The following is a 19,697-nucleotide window of genomic DNA, read 5'->3' on the forward strand; positions in this document are numbered from 1 at the left end:
GCTGAAGTGGGCCAGCCATATACTTCGGCGACAAGAGGTTAGAGCCTAGGAATTCTGCAGCAAGTAACTCACCTCCTGACTTCCCAAAGTCAATCCATCATCTATGAGACACAAGTCAGGAATGAAATGGAATATTCTACACTTGCCTGGAGGAGTGTCGCTCCAATAATACTCAAGCTTCACATCATCTAGAACAAAGTTGATTGTTTGTAGATGCAGTGCCATTCACTCCCTCCACCAATGCACAGGAGCAGCAAGATATACTGCAGCAATTCAGCAAGGCCCCCTCACCAGCATCTTCCAAACCCATGATCTCCACCACCTCAAAAAGGACAAAGGGAGTAAATAGGAATATACGAATTAGGTGCAGGAATAGGCCATTCAGCTCCTTGAGATACATGAGAAAACAATCTAAGTTCTCCCCCAAGTGAGAAACCATCCTGACTTGGAATTATATCGCCATTCCTTCACAGGCACTGGGTCAAATACCTGGAACTCCTTTCCTAACAGTACTGCAGTGTACCTGCATCACATGGACGGCAGCGGTTCAAGGCAGCAAATCACCACCTTCTCAAAGGCATTGGGGATGGGCAACAAATGCTAGCCTAGTCAGATATACCTACGCCCTGAGAACAAATAATAAGAATAAATTGATCAGTGTCTTCAAGTTGTATAAATCAATCTTTAAGCCTCAGACAGGGAAACCCACACATATTCAAAGCCATTAAATGATTAACTTGGCTGTATTAGAAATGCTCATTCTTAAGAACTTTGGTTAATCGTTTCAAACTTACATTTGACAGGTATAACCAGTTTATGCAAGGGAGAGAAATATGTGCATAACTGAAAACAGAGAACACATCTCATGACAATTAATAATGCTCGAAATTTCTCTCAAGTAACTTCAAAAATTTTCCAGCAGAGCAGTAACCACAAACCAAAACTACCAGGTTAATTTCCTAGGTTTGTTTCAATGCATTGGCTAGCAACGACCATCAGAATATTTAGTTTCTCGGAGGGGAGGTACTCGCCACTGGATTGCTAGACTCTGATCTGCTCTTGTAGCCACAGTATTTATATGGCTAGTCCAGTTCAGCTTCTGATCAATGGTAACCTCCCCCCCATATATTGATAGTGAGGGATTCAGCGATGATAATGCCATTGAATGTCATGGGGCGATGGTTAGATTCTCTCTTGTTGAGATGGTCATTGCCTGGAACTTGTGTGGCGTGAATGTTACTTGCCACTTGTCAGCCCAAGCCTGGATATTGTCCAGGTCTTTGCTGCATTTGGACATGGACTGCTTCAGTATCTGAGGAGTCTCAAATGCTGACAATTGTGCGATCAGCAGCAAACATCCCCACTTCTGACCTTATGATGGAAAGAAGGTCATTGATGAAGCAGCTGAAGTTGGTTTGGGACTAGGACACTACCTTGAGGGACTCCTGCAGTGATGTCCTGGAACTGAGATGATTGACCTCCAACAACAAAAAAAATCTTCCTTCATGCTAGGTATGACTCCAACCAGTGGAGAGTTTTCCCCGATTCCCATTGACTCCAGTTTTGCTAGGGCTCCTTGATGCCACACTCAGTCAAATGTGGCCTTGATGTCAAGGGCAGTCATTCTCACCTCACCTCTGAAGTTCAGTTATTTTGTCCATGTTTGAACCAAGGCTGTAATGAGGTCAGAAGCTGAGTGGCCCTGGCAGAACACAAACTAGGCATCAGCGAGCAGGTTATTGCTAAGCAAGTGCCGCTTGATAGTGCTGCTGGTGACCCCTTCCATCACTTTACTGATGATCAAGAATAGATTGAATGTCTGGATTGGATTTGTCCTGCTTTTGTGTATGGGGCATACCTGGGAAATTTTCCACATTGCCGGGTAGATGCCAGTGTTGTTGCAGTACTGGAATATCTTGGATAGGGGCGCGGCAAGTCCTGGAGCACAAGTCTTCAGTGCTATTGTCAGAATGCTGTCAGGGCCCATAGCCTTTGCAATATTCAGTGCCTTCAGCCGTTTCTTGATATCGTGTAGAGTGGATTGAATTGGCCAAAGACTGGTATCTGTGATGCTGGGGTCCTCCAAAGGAGACAGAGATGGATTGTCCACTCAGTACTTCTGGCTGAAGCGTATGCTGTTTGGCACAGAAATAGTCCAGTGTTGTAGCTTCATCAGGTAGACAGCTTATTTTTAGGCAAGCCCTCGTGCGCTCTTATTGAACCAGGGTTAATCTCCTGGCTTGATGGTAATGGTAGAGTGGGGGATATGCCAGGCCATGAGGTTAAAGATTGTGGTCGGGTAGAATTCTGTTGGTGCTGGTGGCCCACAGCACCTCATGGTTGCCCAATGAAGTTACTCTTGTTGGTTCCCTCACCACATGCTGTAGACCCAGTCTAGCAGCCATGCCCTTCAGGACTTGACCAACTCGGTCAGTCGTGGTGCTACCGAGCCACTCTTGATGGACATTCTGCACCCTTGCCGCCCTTAGTGATTCCTCCAAGTGGTGTTCAACATGGAGGAGTACTAACTCATCAGCTGAGGGAGGGTGTATGCAATAATCAGCATGTGGTTTCCTTGCCCATGTTTGACCTGATGCCATGAGACTTCAAGAGGTCCTGAGTCAACATTGAGGACTCCCAGGGCAACACCCTCCTGACTGTAATACTGTGCCGCCACCTCTGCTGTCTGTCCTGCTGGTGGGACAGGACATACCCAGGGATTATGATAGTGGTGTCTGGGACATTGTCCGTAAGGTGTCTTTCCATGAGTATGACTATGTCAGGCTGTTGCTTGGCTAGTCTGTGAGACAGCTCTCCCAATTTTGGCACTGGCCCCCAGATGTTAGGAGAGGAATCTGCTGGACGACAGGGCTGAATTTGCCATGCCTAGGTTGATGCCAGGTGGCCCATCCGATTCCAATCCTTTTTGACGTTTTAACAGATTAATAAAACTGATTGAAGTGGCCTCGCAAGCCAGAGGGCGGTTAAGAGTGAACCACAGTGCTTTAGGTCTGTAGTAACATGTATGCCAGACCAAGTAAGGATGGCAGATTTCCTTCCCTTGAGGACATTAGTGAACCAGATGACTTTTTACAACAAGCGACAATGTTTTCATGGTCATCATGAGACTTTTAATAGCAAATTTTTATTCAATTCAAATTTCACCATCTGCCATGGTAGGATTCGAACCCAGGTCCCAAGAGCATTACCCTGGGTCTCTGGATTACTAGTCCAGAGGCAATACCACTACGCAAACGCCTCCCCAGCTGGCCGAGAAGGCAGCCCAGAGAAAACAGAGGTTGATGAACTGTGCACCTTTTCAGGCCACTGTCTTCCTTTGCAGCAAATGAGGCAGAAGTTGTCATCCCAGAGTGGGGTTCCTGAGCCACACCTGGCAATGTTTAACCGAGTTGGCCACTGTGGTCCAAACCATTATCTTACGAGGCAGAAGGTTGTCATCAAGCAAATCAGAGCCAACAGTTTCTATGCATGTGACCAGAAACCAACTGCCCTGAATTTACAAAAGTTCAAAGGACACTCAACATTTCTTTTTTGGCAGAAAACAAATGCCAATGTTACTTTTATCAACTGCTTTCCTTAGCTATGTTAAAAGGAATCTAATCCTCAATAAAAATGCACCTAGCAAGTACCACAGCTCTTAAAGTCAGAATACAAAACAGGAAAGCATTTGGAATTGTAATTGAGGCTGCAATTCAATTAGAATTAGAACATTATAAATTGAATCTTGCTCACACTTAAGTGATGCCCAAACCTCTCATGTGTGATACAGCCCTGAAGTCACAGTAACCACATACATCTTTGTGTTTGTTACTTTCACAGTTTCCTGCATTACCAGGTTTATACTTTCCTAACCAACATATGAAATGACTGCTCGACCAATTCCACTTTAATTGGAACAACAGTGGATTAAGATGCAAATTATTTGTTTCTTCTTTCTCATAATACTAAAACAATAGCAAAACAGCAGTACACAGGTCAGCCAGCATCCATGAAGAGAAACGACTAAGCGTGATGGTTCAAGGTGCATGAGCTGCTTGAAAACTTACTTCAGATGTTGATTGGAGCAGCCCTAAAATAAGAGGCAAAAAGTTACCAAACTGGGGCTTCTGTGCAGGGATCAAATTTTCTTGACAACATAAGCAAAAATGCAACTCCTGAAGTCTACATATTGATTAAGCCAGCAACCAATTGAAAAATATTAAAATTCAGAAAAAATATTGTTACCATCAAATGCTACCAGGAAACCAACATATTTTTGGTGCACAATCCTAAAAGGGACTAGTGACTAGAAATTTCTTAATGACTTATATTATTTCATGGTAATCATGTACCTATGAAGACTATCCACAGAATAAATATAAAGCAAGAGAAATTTCTAGCTGTATGTACTTCAATTCTAACTCAAGGCCTTTTAAACATCCTAATACTTAAATACCATGCATTTGCATGATTCAGTTGCCAGTTCTATCTTCTAACAGTATTAAGGATTCAGATTTACCAAATTTGCAGGTTTCTTTTAAAAGACAGATTTATGATGCAAATTTAAAAAATGATGAGACAGCCTATTGTTTTGATTTGAGTTTTGACTACAATGAAAATGTTAGGAAATGATCAGATTATAAAGATACAGATTTATTAAACAAAAAGCTTCAGATTTTTAAATCATGCCTGGATATCAATTTGATTCCAGAGTAAAAAATACTGTGTTCTTGGAGTTCCCAAAGGAATAAGTGATGATTCATAGTAGATAGTTCCATATAGCAAAATTCTCAATAGTGCATACATTTTTCTAATATTAGAAATTAAGCAGCCGAATCAACTGCAGCAGTTTTAATGCTCAATTAGCTGCTGCCTCTGCCTTATCTGATGTCATATGCCAACTATGCATTAACTATTGTCCCAATTTGAAATGAGTATGCACCATGGTGGAAACGATAAATCTGTCTTTTTGAATATACTGATGACTTTAAAGACATTTGTCGATATTGTATTACTAAATATTTTACACTTAATACTTTCAATTCTGCAATTACCTAAATATAATGTAAAATTAAGATCACACTGCCAAAAGCAATTTCTAAAAGATACGTTTTCAGGAGTTTTTCTAACTTACTTATACAGAATTAAGCAAAATTTTTCCAGCATATTATTCATCAATTAGCTTTGTAGCACATTTATTATTTCAGCTTCAAATCAGTAGCGAAGTGCATCTCCAAATGAATTCTACAAACCTGAAAAACATCAGCTGCTCAATAAAGCCCTGTGCAAACAAGTTGCACTAGTTATTAGTGAGGCCTATAACCTCAAATTCTATTCTCACATTACTTACATGCTCTTCCTCATCATTTTGTTCAACAATTCAATTAATGTTTTTACTCTTGCATCTTCACCACTGTCCTATTATTTACTGAACAATAAAGTTACTTCTGTTCTTGTGTCCAAGTTTTGCATGTCAACAAGGCTCGGTTAACTGGCTGGCAATTAAAGGTTTCATGCCAAACCCACTTCAGAAAGTAATGCAAGTATTCTCATTCTTCCCTATGGGAATGAGCGTGAACTTCTACTCACTTTTTACACAAATAGCTGAGGTCACAGCCTTCAAATTGTGGAGATCATGATGAACCTCTGTCCTAACACTCCACTGCACATTACTTGAAGCTACCAGTTTAGTGCTGGGGAAAAAACTGCCAACTAAATTGAATTAGATTTAGTTTCCATCACCAATGCTAAAGGGCATTCCCAATCTTAATAGCCAGATTCTTGATCAGTGCTACAGATCTATCAAGATCCAAATGGATCAAGGTCCTTTCAACTTTAGTAACAAAGTGACCTACAAAGCTACAGAACCTTACAATGTACAATATGTTATGAAGAGCTTTAAAAGCAGCAAGTAAAAAGTTGCGGACAATTCCTTACACGGAATATTCTCTGATTCATCTGATAAATTCAAAATTTACACCCGGGGTCTCAATTACCTAAGTTTAACTGCGATTTGTTTAACATTTTCCCCACACGCTCCTACAATCTACTCAGTTTTAAAAGCATCACTTAACATTACCTAAATCACTAATACTTGATTTATGACCTCTTCACTTCTTTTCAACCTTGGTCCCTCATTTAATTTTCAGCAAAACAAGAAATAACATTTTTAAAATTCTAGGCTAGCCACATAGTGTATCTTAAAACTATTCTCAGGAGTTTGTCAAAATTAGTCTATACATTTTATAATAAGTACTGCAACAAACAAAACTCAGCTCAGAATACAGTGTAGTACCAGTTTTAACTGGCAATTCATCTCATTTCCAATTTTTGGGACCTTGCTGTGCAGACATTGGCTATCTCACTTGGCTATATTACAACTGAGACTGTACTTAAAATGTAGACCCTCAGTTGTGAAACACTAAGAAGTCTTAAGGCACCTGATAAGGTGTCATGCAAAGGCAATTTCTTTCTTCGTACTGAGCTATAGTACAATGACATTTTTCAAATTCGCTACTACATTCAAGCAAAAGACTATTTAAAACTTAACTTCCACTCCCTATATCTATTATCAAACAGAATCACACAAAAATAAATTGCACTCAGTCCGAAAAGCACATCCCACTATACCATACACTACATTAGAATATTCCAAATGCTCTCTTCAAATAATACCTCAAGCCTACAGCACAATAACTAAAAATGTTGCATCTCTCACACAACTACGTAACACAACTTCTACAAAAGCCAGAACTAACCTGAAGATTATCTGTACAAAAACACCCCAGTCAGCACGATCCTGTTTGACCAACCCCATCAACCATTTCCCCCCTCAGCCTCTGAGGAAGTAACAGCTGAAGTGAAACACATGGTATATCTAAACATCCAAAATCAAGTTCCACCTGAATGCCATTAGTTAAACTAAAAATTGTAGGGATTAAAAGTGAACCCTGGGAGTGGAATAGAAAGTAGTTTAAAGGTACACAAAGCTGACTCATTTTTTTGAATATCAGGTTGGGGGATCAATGAAGGACCTAGTAAGTGGGGTGCTCTAGTGCTTAGGTGTTGCAACTACATTTCCCAATTTACATAAATGACTTGGACTTTGATATTCAATGAAATTGATCAAGTTTGAAGATGATATCAAACTAGAATGGGAATCAACTCAAGAGGTTAGAAATTAGAGAATGACTTGTACAAATATGCAAGTAGGCAGCGTAACAATAGGTAAAATTTACCACAAATGTGAATTACAATTCAAGGGAGATAAAAAAAATATAAGCCTGTCCCACAAATGGTGAGAATTAGGTAAATAGAAATCCAAAAGGATATCTAGGAGTTTTAGTGGGCTCAGTGCTAAACACACCCAAACAATGTCAAGTAATAATTAACTAAGCCAAGAGATTACTAAACTAAGACGAATAGGTAGAAATCACGAAGAGGAAGCTGCGACCAAACTGTGCAGGATCCTGGTCAGACCGCATCTTCAATACTGTTTAAAGTTGTGGTCAAAATTACATAAGCAAACCATTCAAGCAAGGAGGAAGTGCAAAGACCCAAACGCTTATCCAAATTGCATGATCCTATAGTTATGATTTGACAATGATGTAGCACAGGAGAATATCATTCATCTCAACATGTCTGTGCCAACTCCTTCAAAGAACTATTCCTTTAGTCCCACTCCGCTGCTCTTTCCCAATAGCCTGACAATTTTGTTCCCTTTCAGTGGTTATGCAATTCCTTTTTGAAAGCTAATGAATCTGCTTCCACCACCCTTCAGGCAGTGCACTCCAGATCAAAACACCTGCATAAAAATAAAAGTCCAAGTTACAAGAAAACACTGGAGAAACCTTGGATTTGAGGGGTGAGCTTTTTAAGATATAAAGGTATATTGCAAGAATAGAACAAGGGGACATGAATTCAAACTAGCAAATGATAATGTTGGAACACAGTCCTGGAAATTCTTTTCCACAAGATGAATAGTCAATGTCAGGAATAGACTTTCAGTTATTGTATAACTTTTGTCATCACACAGTTGGGTGAACTGTGGTGGAGATTGAGGAAAAGAGAAAAAGCCATGCAAAGACTAGTCCAATCCAATCTCCACACACACATACTTTTTAATCTAAGTCTCCAATAATGTTTAGAAGCAGAAATCCTCAAATTATTCTCCTTCACCTCCATCAGTATGGCCAATTTGTTTATCTCATCATTGCCTCAATGATCACACAAAGAAAACAAAAAGTTGCATTGCACTCTCAAAGTGAGATGACATCCCCCTCTTGCCCATTAAGCTTCCTCACGTGGTAGCAATTTAAATAAAAAGCAAGTAAGTTTGTTGCAGCAAGTCTATCTAGCAGCTGACTTCAAAACAACAACTGGCCAGAAAGTATGAGATCTGGAGACACCAAAAAAACAAACATCTTTTATTTAGAAAAAAGAAAATCACATGATGGTTTTAAATGATAACACCATAATCTTTCAATATAATTACAGATACTATGTTTATAGCCATTATTTTTCAAAATAAACTAGAAGTGTCCACCTTATCCCAATATAGTACTCCACTGCAAAATGCAAATGTTATGTCCAAATTAAACTTTACAAGAGCAAGGAAAAAATTCAAACTCATTTTCTGACAGACCACACCCTCTTGGGACAGACCTCGACCTCCTCTTGGGAATTTCCCAAATTCCTACTTTCCCGATCTGAAATAAATCCATTCATATTCCTACTTTCCCGATCTGAAATAAATCCATTCATATTCCTACTTTCCCGATCTGAAATAAATCCATTCATAATATTCACTTTTATATTCTTCTCCAATAATTTATTCCAGAATTGTTTTATCCTTTCTGCAAAAAAAAGGTCCTGCGCATAGTGTTGAAAGTTAAGGGTTAGTAATTTATTCACTAGATTAGCTTGGGTCTGCAAGTCTACTGTTACTTTGTAACCAAGACCTTGTTGCAAATTTCAAAATGGATGATTAGATCACTTAATTTTGAGGAAAAATAATATTCTGGGATCAAATAGTTCATATTTTGAATCACAACATTAGTTACCCAGTATATTTACAAACATGTTCCATTATGTGTTTTTTCATTTTGTTCCCACAAAGACCACATTTATACACACAATTGCATATTTCAAGATAGCGAACAAGAATTCAGAGCAAAGAACACTGGAACCACTCTTGTGGATTACACGATGCCATTTGAATCGATCAGTGGGTTATTTACTTGCAACACATCCCTGGCATAAAGTGATGCATTTATCATCTGGCGATATTATGAGAAGACAATTATGGTCAATTAAGGCAAACTAATCAAGGCTTCAATGGCTAGAATGAACAGCAAAACTTGCCTCCATACCGTATCTGAAAAGAAGCAGCTCACTGACTTGCATGTGGGTCTGTGGTTAAAGTTTCAATATCTGGGTCAACATAAAGTTATGTTTAAAATGATGTTAGGACATAAAATGATCCTACTGGAAATCTTTCAGAAGGTTGTTGTGAACTCAACACCTAACCATAAAATCTTGGTTCTGGAGGTGGCTTTTTTTTAAAAAAGTAGTTAACTGAGGCAGGATTGCACACGGTATAACGTAGCTGCCAACAACAGCATCTTAGGACTTGTGAAACTCATTAAAATAAATGTTTGGAAGTAATTGGAGGCGGGGAAGAGGAAAGCAAAATTAAATGAATCGGATTGGGGGGGGGGGGGTGGAAAAAACGTATGAGATTTGCCTGGGGTTGGGGACTGGCAATGGAAAGCCGATATAAAAAAAATCTAACTTCTCCGATTAGAACATAAGGATTTTTTTTATATATAAGTAAAAATGTGTTAACATTATCGGAAGGGGACTTAGGTTCGTGCAGAAGAAGCTGGTTGAGGTTACGCAGGGCAATTCGGGAAAACATTATAATGTATTTTTAAAAAGATAGTTTGACTGACATTTGGCTCCTGCAACAATTCCCAAAGGCTCACCTGGCCTTTGGGCCTGGAATACTCCGCAAGCCATCCAGAGGCCCTGTCAGTGGCAGGATGCAAAATATATATATTTTTAAAAAAATCTCCTCCTCTTGCTCATACACGCCACGCCCGTCCACAAAAATCGTGGATTTTCCTCTCACTAAAAAAAAGGGGGAAAATATTCCATCAACAATTTATAAGCAAAGGAAACAAGGCGCCGCAATTACAGCCAAACTAAGAGCTACCGGTGAGAAATAAAACCTGGACACGCACAGTAAAACCCGCACTGAAATCGAGTGCTTTGATTTTCAACATTGACACAGAGATGGAGAAAAAAAAATGTTTACCCACTCACCGAGAAAATGCAGAGGAAAGGGAAGAGGATGTGGAGCGATGTTTATATTGTTTTTAAAAAAAAACCTGCGTCCACCTCTTCACTCGGTGTCTTCTTCTTCCCTCCTCCTTATTCAGTCGGTGGGTCGGGAGATTCTCCTAGGAGATGGCTTGCTTCTCCCTCCCTCCCTCAGCGGAAGGGCTCCTTCTTTCTTTCCTCTCCCTCCCCTGATCCGGGATCGATCGGACCGACCGACCGCCTCGCGCTCCGGCCTCCCCAACGGCTCCTCTCCCTCCCGGACCAACCGCCGCGCCTCGCGCTCCTCTCCCTCCCCGCGCTACCGCTCCGCCATGTTGCCTGAACCTCCTCTTCCCTCCCACTGATTTCACAAAACCTCCAGAGGAGGTGGCAAACAGAGAAATAGAGAGAGAGAGAGAGACGGCAAAACGCTTGCTTTCTTTTCAAAAAAAAGTCTCTTTTATTTCTACTGAGGTGTCCTTTTTTTTTCCTCCTTCCCCCCCCCCCCCCTCCTCTCTCTCTTTCTTTCCCTCCCTCTAATTTTAAACGCCACCGTCAGGATGCTCCAATTCACTGCAGGAATTTTTTTTCTCTCTTCTTTCCTCCCCCCCTCCTCCCACTTCCACTCTCCAAGATACTTTCAAGTCACAAGGATTGAATTGAGATGACTCAATGTGCCAAGAAGAGGAGATTCCGCCTCTTCCCCTCCCATCCCCACCTGGAAAAGTGGTGGGAACTGATTCCATCAATGAGCTTTAAAAGGGACTTGGACTGGGTGCCTGAGGATGGGAGACATACAGGGTTAAGGACAAAACAAAAAGAGATGTGGGACGGACCAAAACTGCTCCTTCAAAGAGCCAGCATCGGCACGATGGGCCAAATAGACTTCTCCGGGGCTGCGAGCGTCTGTAATTCTGTGACTATGCTGGGAGCGTAACCATGTAAAGGAGAAGATTCGTTCCTGATGAAAGGTCGTTGACCTGAAATAGGGATGAGAAATTTTTTTGCCGTTTGGCAGATTTCTAACTTTTCAAGTAATGGAAATCCGCCCTTGGAAATAATTTTCCAACCTCCACCTCTCCATTGTTGTTGATGATCTCGACCTCGATCTCGATGCCTGAAGTCTGGGATGTCCAGGACGCAATCACTGAACTCCAGCTCGCTGTTGCTGTAAGGCTGCTGGATCGGCCAGGCTGCCGAGTAAATGGGAGGGAAGGAAGATTGGGATGAGGGGGCTGCAGAGTGAGTGAGGGAGAGGGGAGGAGGAGGAGGAGGAGGAGGGGGGTTGCCCAAGTGTTTGGGAAGCGGGGCTACTGAGTGAGAGAGTTGGAGGGAAGAGGGTTGGCAAGAGTGGCGTGTGTGTCAGTGAGTGTGATGGTGTTTACAATGTGCGTGATGGGGCGCTGGGAAGAGGATCTTCAGAGTCTTCTGGCACTAGGCTGAAACCTACTTGAGCACACAAAATAACATTTTTACAAAGTACGTTGAAAGCACAGATTTTCATAAATAAAAGAACAAGATAGAAACAAGTGACAAGTCTTTGAACTCTGCACTTCAGACCATGAACTCCTCCATCACTCCTTTTTATCCATTTTAAAAATGTATTTTTTATTTTTCATGTTTTTATTTTTATTCATTTATTCGTTGTTTTATCCCCTTTTTTATCCTTCTTCCCCAACCACCGCCCCCTACCCCACCCCCAAAAGGGCCATCTGTCACTTGTTTCTATGTTGTTCTTTCACAGAGCTGACCCTTGTTCTGCTATCATACATTCTGCTTTCTTACCTTTATGCCACTATCAGCACCTTCTTCAGCCCTTAAAATTCCTTTTGCCGAGTGTCCGTGACATCTTTGTCAATCTCTCCTTAGCCCCCATCTATTGCTTACCTTCTATCCTACTTCACCCCCCTTAAACAGTATAAATTCCATCACTTTCTACTTCTCTTTAGCTCTGAAGATGAGTTATTCTGATTTGAAACGTTAACTCTGTTTCTCTCTCCACAGATGCTGTCAGACCTGCTGAGTTGTTCCAACATTTTCTGTTTTTATTTCAGGTTTCCAGCATCCGCAGTATTTTGCTTTTATCACAGATTTTAACACTTGTGATGTATATGTTGATCTATAATATGTAAAAAATTAATAAATATATACTGAATGTCACTATGCTGCTTTATTGCTGTTTTGTTTTTGCTGTCATCTGGGACCATGTTAATTTTCAAGAGTTTTTTTATATATTTGTTCATGGGATGTGGGCATCACTGCCAATGCCAGCATTTGGTCCCCATCCCTAATTGTAACTGATAAGGTGGTGGTGGTGAGTAAAAATGAGGTCACATTGGAAAATTTTCAAGCATTGCTATTTGCCTTTGCTCCACTTCACAGGTACATAATCCAGCAAGGTTTTGTTCTGTTGTTTGTATGGACTTCATCCTGTATTGCATGCACCAACTGCACTAAATGCTGAAATGTTTTTTTAGTTTTTCATTCATGGGATGTGAGCGTCACTGGCTAGGCTAGCATTTATTGTCCATCCCTAATTGCCCTTGAGAAGATGGTAGTCGCCACCTTCTTGAATCACTGCAGTCCACGTGGTGTAGGTACACCCAGAGTGCTGGCCTTTTTTTTAGACTTTGTAGCTGTTTGACACAACTGAAAGGCTTGTTCAGCTATTTCAGAGAGCATTTAATATTCAACCACATTGCTGTGGGTCTGGCGTCACATGTTGGCCAGACCAGGGAAAGACAACAGATTTCCTTCCCTAAGGGCTTTAAGAAGCAGATAGCTTTTTATGACAAAAAAAATGGTTTCATGGTCACCATTATTAAGACCAGCTTTTTAATTCCAGATTTGTTACTTGAAATTAAATTCCACCAGCTACAGTGGTGGGATTTAAACCCATGTCCAGAGTATTAATCAAGGCCTCTGGATGACTATTTCAGTAATATTACTACAATACCACCACCTGCCCTGGTCACTTTGCTAAGGTCACTTTGGTGATTTTGTACAAATGTATCGGTCCACAGTCTTGAAAGTAATAGAAGCTAATCAAAGGGAAAACTATTGTTTCTATCCACTTGAAGTCCAAAAATTCTACCTACTTGAAGTGGCCTCAAAACATTTGCATTTCACTACAGATTATAAAACAGTGCTAAAATTACATGGGCCAGGATTTTACCACCCCACCGCAGCGTGTCTTCCCTGCCTGCGCTGGCGATGCAGCGAGCTATTTAAATCTCCATTCCAGACAGGGGGCCATAAAATCCTGGCCATGATTCCTTGTCACAAAAAATGTTCAGACCTTTTTGTCTTTGGCCACTCTCACCTCTGCTTGTATAGAGTCTTGGTGAGACTACACCTGCAGTTTTGGTCTCCTTACCTAAGGAAGAATATACTGGTCATAGAGGGAGTACAACGAAGGTTCACCAGACTAATCCCTGGGATGGTGGGATTGTCCTATGAGGAGAGATTGAGGAGACTAGGCCTGTATTCTTTAACGTTTAGAAGAATGAGAGGTGGCCTCATTGAAGTGTACAAAATTCTTACAGGGCTCGACAGGGTAGATGTAGAAAGGACGTTTTCCCCGGCTGGGGTTGTCTGGAGCCAGGGGACACAGTCTCAGAATATGAGGTAGACCATTTAGGACTAAGATGAGGAGGAATTTCTTCACTCAGAGGGTAATGAATCTTTGGAACTCTCTACCCCAGAGGGCTGTGGAGGCTCAGTCATTGAGTATGTTCAAAGCAGAGGTCAATAGATTTCTAGATATCAATGGCATCAAGGGATATGCGGAAATATGGCGTTGAGGTGGATGGTCAGCTATGATCTAGTTAAATGGGGGGAGCAGGCTTGAGGGGCCAAATAACCTACTCCTGCTCCTAACTTTCTATGTTCCTATGAAAAATTAACTTTCTTTCTCCACAGATGCTGCCAGACCTTACCGAGTGTTTCCAGAATTTCGTGGTAGAACATGAAACCCCAAGGGGCATCACTTCCTGCTTTCTGCCACTTCAAGCAGCTTTGCTTGCTCAATTCCTATCCACTGCGATCTATTTTGATGTAAGTTCCTTTGGATCTAAATTGCTCATCCTCAGATACTTATCTAATTCCCTCTTTCAATCTACTCTGTTACCTGGCCCCCTATTTTTCCTGTCTGCATGGCAAGATAAAAAGCAATTGGTAGATGGATGCTTTCTAGGTTTCTTATTTCTTGGCATTCAACTTTTAGAGCAAGTGGGGATGGTTTGGAATTTCCTGACAGCATTGAATTCTTTATCAATTTACAAAATTGGATTTAGAAGCCCTTTAGAATTTGTTACTTTGAGCTCTTGGTCTGAAGAGCATATTTAGCCAATTATGACGTCCATCTAACTCTACTTATAAAACATTCAACACCCTCCCATATTGTTGGATCTGGAGAGTCAAGCTGATTTCACTCTGTATTCTTGGGAAGCCTGAGATAGCCATGAAGCCAGTGAATCTTGTAGCCTGACTATCTTCGTCCAGAGAAAACATCACATAGTGATGTGCCTTGCTGTAGAGGGCATCTGTGGCTTCCTTTGGGCATCTATGTGTTGTGGACTGCGAGATGCCACACAGGTTGCCTGTGCTTCCCTTGAGTAGCCCACAGACAAAGAAATTGAGCACAGTGATCACCTATAAAGCCACTGGCAGAGGATAACCCCCCCCCCCACCCCCCACTCCACAGGGCATCAGGTCTTCATGAAGAATGTGGCAGATGTGATCTACCATAGCTTGGGACAAGTGCAGGTGTGCGTGGCATTGTCACACTCATTTGTAAATAGGAGAGTCTTCTTCAACAAACTCTGTGTGGTGATTCGCCTCCGTAGTCTGTGTCTCTCCTCCTGAGCGTCTTGTTCTTGCTCTGATTCCCCTTGAGGTTGGACATCAGGTGGGGCCTCCTGGTGAAGCTGCACTCTGCATTGCCTCTCCATCCTTCGCCTCCTCCACTGCATTAGGACCCACAAAAAGGCAGCATTGACCCCTGGAGTCATTTCTGCTTTTGCCTTCTCTCTGAAATGCAACATTAAAGACCTTTATGAGTAATGGGTCCAGATACTGAACTGCACAATCTGTCACCGATAACAACTGTAGTAGTCTTAGTGGTTTCTGCCCTACTTGCATTGTTGCTGCTGCTGCCTTGCCTCTGAGGCACTACTACCCACATTGAAGTGACCAAGGGAGGTGGTGGCATAGTGGTATTATCACTGGGCTAGTATTTCAGAGACCCCCAAGTAATGCCCTGGGGATCCAAGTTCAAATCCCACCACAGCAGATGATAAAATTTGAATTCAATAAAAAATCTGGAATTAAAAATCTGATAATGACCACAAAACCATCACCAATTATTGTAAAAACCCATCTGGTTCACTAATGCCTTTTAGGGAAGGAAATCTGCTGTCTTTACCTGGCCTGATCTGGCTTACATATGACTCCAGACCCACAGCAATGTGGTTGACTCTTGAAAAAAATGCCTTACTTGCATTGAACAAGGGCAATTAGGGATGGGCAATAAATGCTGGCCCTAGCCAGCAATGCCCATATTCCATGAACAGATAAAAAAAAGATGCCATCCCAGAAACATTACACCTGAATCCCTCAATGCTATGAGAAGGTTTGAGCTACCTAACCTAGTTCAGTGCTTCAATCTCTGATCTGCCATTCTAATGAACAATAAGTTGCTGATGATTAATGATTGGATGTCCTTTGACTCATCAGGAATGCCAATTCCGGAGAGCACATGATGCCATATATGCTGCACCTGTGCCTCCTCCCTGATTGCGCGCAATCCCAAATTTTACATTCCGATGTGTTAATGTTAATATGCTTCAAATGTGACATGAAGCCATTGACTTATGAGTATCCCAGCTATGGTGCTGCTAAAGGTTTTGGCTTCCAATGACTTTTTTTAGCAAGGAGGTCTTCCTCCTTTCTCTGTAATAAAATTCCAGTTTACTCTGGCAGCACCAACAAGTTAGAAAGGGCCCCTTACTCAAGCAGTGCACTCCTCCCACACAGCCTCAGGCCCCTCCCATTCAGCTTCACTTCCACTTTCGAATTAAAGCTGTGCAATAACTCTGGTAGAGCAAGATGGTGGTTCTGCACTACTATTTCGAAATAAGCTTCACCGCTCCCTCACTGACTGTCTGTGTCCCCAACGTCTATCTGGAACCTCACAATGTGAAGGTAGAGCTTCTTCCTGTTATTCTCCACCCTCCCCCAGTAACACAGGATCCCATAGTTGTTGTGGTTGGCATCCCCTCCACACCCCACAAAACCTTCCCCCGAATCCATCACTACTGACGTGCCCATGCCCCATGTGGACCTGTACCCTCCCCATCTAAAGGCTGTGCGTACAGTCACTTACTGAGGTGGCCCCCAGGAAACCTTCACGTATCCCACCCCGCCCCCCACTCTATTATGTGCTCCTCAAATACAGGCTGCAGATGCTCCCATTACCATTACCATACCATCTGTAGCACAGTATAAAGACAGACAAGCCCAAGGCCAGCGACTATGAGACATCCCTGCGCATCAAGTTGTGTATTATTCCTACTGAGTACACAGCCCTTGCCTGTCCCAGGAACACGAGCACACCTAATGATTACTCCTGCAGCATGACTGCTGCACCCCACCACTGCCTCCACTCTCTGACTGCTGACTGTGAAGTCCAGAGAACCCCAGGACTATCTCCACTCTTTGACTGCTGACTGGGGTCCACTCAGTCCCAGGACTGTCTCTACTTTGACTCCTGACTGCAAGTCCCAGACAATGAATTTGCCTTTCACTGAGTTCCCCTTGCCCTCAGGAGTGAAGACTACACTACCAACTATTTTTTATTTGTTCTTGGTTTGTGAGCATTATTGGTGAGGCCAGCATTTATAGCCCATCTCTAATTACCCTTGAGCAGTGGTGGTGAGCCGCCTACAACCAAGTGGTTTGCTGGGCCACTGCAGAAGGCAGATAGGAAACAGCCAAATTGCTGTTGGTCGGGAGCTACAGGCAGGCCACATAGCAACTGCAGTTTTCCAGCCCTAAGGTACATTAACACTGGGCTTTCACAACAACCCAGTGATTTTATGGTCTTCATTGCTAATATGGGAATACAGTGCCGTAGTGGTAATGCCACTGGACCACATCTGAATCCAAATGCCCAGGCTAATTCTCTGGGGGCATGGGTTCAAATCCTACCATAGCAGCTGGTGGAATTTAAATTCAAATGAATAAGTCTGGAGTTGAAAGCTAGTCTCAATGATGGTGACCATGAAATGACTGTTGTAAAAACCCAACTGGTTCACTGATATCCTTTAGGGAAGGAAATCTTCTGTCCTTACCCTGTGTGGCCTACAGATCCACAGCAATGTGGTTGACTCTTAACTGCCCTCTGAAATGGCCAAGCAAGCCACTCAGTTCAAGGGCAATTAGGGATGGGCAACAAATGCTGGCCTTGCCTGTGATGCCCAAATCCCATGAAAGAATAAAGAAAAAAAACTAGCATTTTAATTTCAGATTAAGAATTAATTGAATTTGGGAACACCACCACCTGCAGGTTCTCCTTCAAGCCAGCTGCTATGGTGGGATTTGAACTCTTCCGGTCCCGCCAGAGGTGGGTGGGGGCACAAAAATTGGCGTGATAGCAAAAGTCAGTTTTCTGCCAGCAGGAAATTAAGTTGGTACTTTCCCCTCCCAATTTCATGTCAGTCTAATGGCAGGTCAACCTTCCGGCCAATCCATGTCAAGAACCATGTTTGCATGCATTTCCATCTCATGAATACTTATTTGGGAATACAGTGCCGTAGTGGTAATGCCACTGGACCACATCTGAATCCAAATGCCCAGGCTAATTCTCTGGGGGCATGGGTTCAAATCCTACCATAGCAGCTAACCCAGCCTAACAGAATCACATTCTCCCTCCAAATCTAATTGCCACGCCAGCAGATGATTTGGCCGGTCTGATTCATGAACGTATATAAGTGGCGCGCACTGGTGCTCTTCGCTTCACTCGCAACTTTGAGATTTGTATAAGCGGTGTTCGCCTACCTCTAACTGCGCTGCTGCCATGTAGCAGCTGATCCGATTCTGCGCCAAGCCTGCTCACCATCAGACAAAACCAGTGGGAGGGGAAGGGGTGCAAGGCAGAGGCATGACTGGTGGGCGGGGGAAGGGGGGGGGGGGGCGGTTGACCAAAGCCAGGGAGGGAAGGGGTGGACACAGACAGATGACTGGTGGTGGGAGGGATGCTGACTGGATCAAGGGAGGGAAGAGATGGACACAGACGCTTGACTTGGGTGGGGGGGGGGCGGGTGGTGGTATTTAAGTGAAGAGAGAGGAGCAGTGTGAGTCAGTCCTGGGGCTATGCGGACAACATTGTCGGGGGCAGAATGTTAAGGCAGTCCTAGGGCTGGGCGGACCATGCTACAGGGCTATGCCTGGCACACATGTCTTGGTCCCAGTCCAGGGAGGGGGAAGGACTGTCTGTGCACTGTCAATTGTGCACAGTTTTGGACGTGGTCAACCCTTCACACATTTGGGTACTGGGGATTGGTTGCTTGGTATTGGGCAGCAGATGGCACTGTCACAGTCAGGGGAGCCATCTGCAGCCTGTAAACGGGGGAACTGATAAGTTGGGGTGGGGGGTTTAGTTGATAGTCTCATGGAAGGGGGACCCTGTAGGTCACTGTGCACAGGGCCTCAAGATGGGGAGGAGTGAGGTCAAAATGAGTCATGGGGAAATCGACAGAAAACATTTTGAGGGGGAAACAGGAATATTGACAACAATGACGATGGGCTCTTGGGTTAAAGGGAGAGGCAAGAAAGTGATTGGAAGAATGGAAACTTGGACATGATGAGGATCAAGGAGGATAGGAGGGTCTTGGACAGTAACACCAGGAGGTTGGAAGCTAATCTCAAAGTTGAAACAAGGCAGTACCATTTCAACAGCCCCATGCAATGATGCAGTAGAAAAGTAACTTTGGAAAAGAATCACCAGGGGAGGAGTATGAGGGTGTTTGGGAGGAGTTGAGAACAGCAATTTTGGGCCAATTGAAGGGGCATCCTAATAATTACTGGCTGAAGACATGGAGATCAAGGTTCAGCTGAGACATGTTAACATGGGTCAAATGCCAGCTGAAGGATTTGGGCACATTAACTCAATGTGTACATTGTTCCAAGAATCCATTAAGGCTTGGGGCAACATTTGATTTGATGTCATTGGCCACTTGTCCAACACAGAGGAACACAGAAAGGTAATAAGAATCAAAATATTAGCACGGCACAGCCGCAGGACAAATGCAACATGCTCCAGATAACCCTACACATTGTAGTTGGGATGTTCATGGCCGAATGCTTGCAATCAT

At 42.8% G+C, this 19,697-nt stretch overlaps 1 protein-coding gene across 3 annotated transcripts in view; it reads right to left on the minus strand.

The window, feature by feature from the left end:
• Positions 1-10,823, minus strand: part of ptpra (protein tyrosine phosphatase receptor type A) — a 316,897-nt gene extending 306,074 nt beyond the window's left edge. For all 3 annotated transcript variants that reach the window (XM_041187767.1, XM_041187775.1, XM_041187757.1), the window contains exon 1: positions 10,327-10,823. The gene's annotated coding sequence lies outside the window, so the exon portion shown is untranslated. The remainder of the gene's footprint in view (positions 1-10,326) is intronic.
• Between the last annotated feature and the right edge of the window lie 8,874 nt (positions 10,824-19,697).

Source organism: Carcharodon carcharias, chromosome 1 (genome assembly GCF_017639515.1).
Source record: "Carcharodon carcharias isolate sCarCar2 chromosome 1, sCarCar2.pri, whole genome shotgun sequence".
Classification (NCBI taxonomy): domain Eukaryota; kingdom Metazoa; phylum Chordata; class Chondrichthyes; order Lamniformes; family Lamnidae; genus Carcharodon; species Carcharodon carcharias.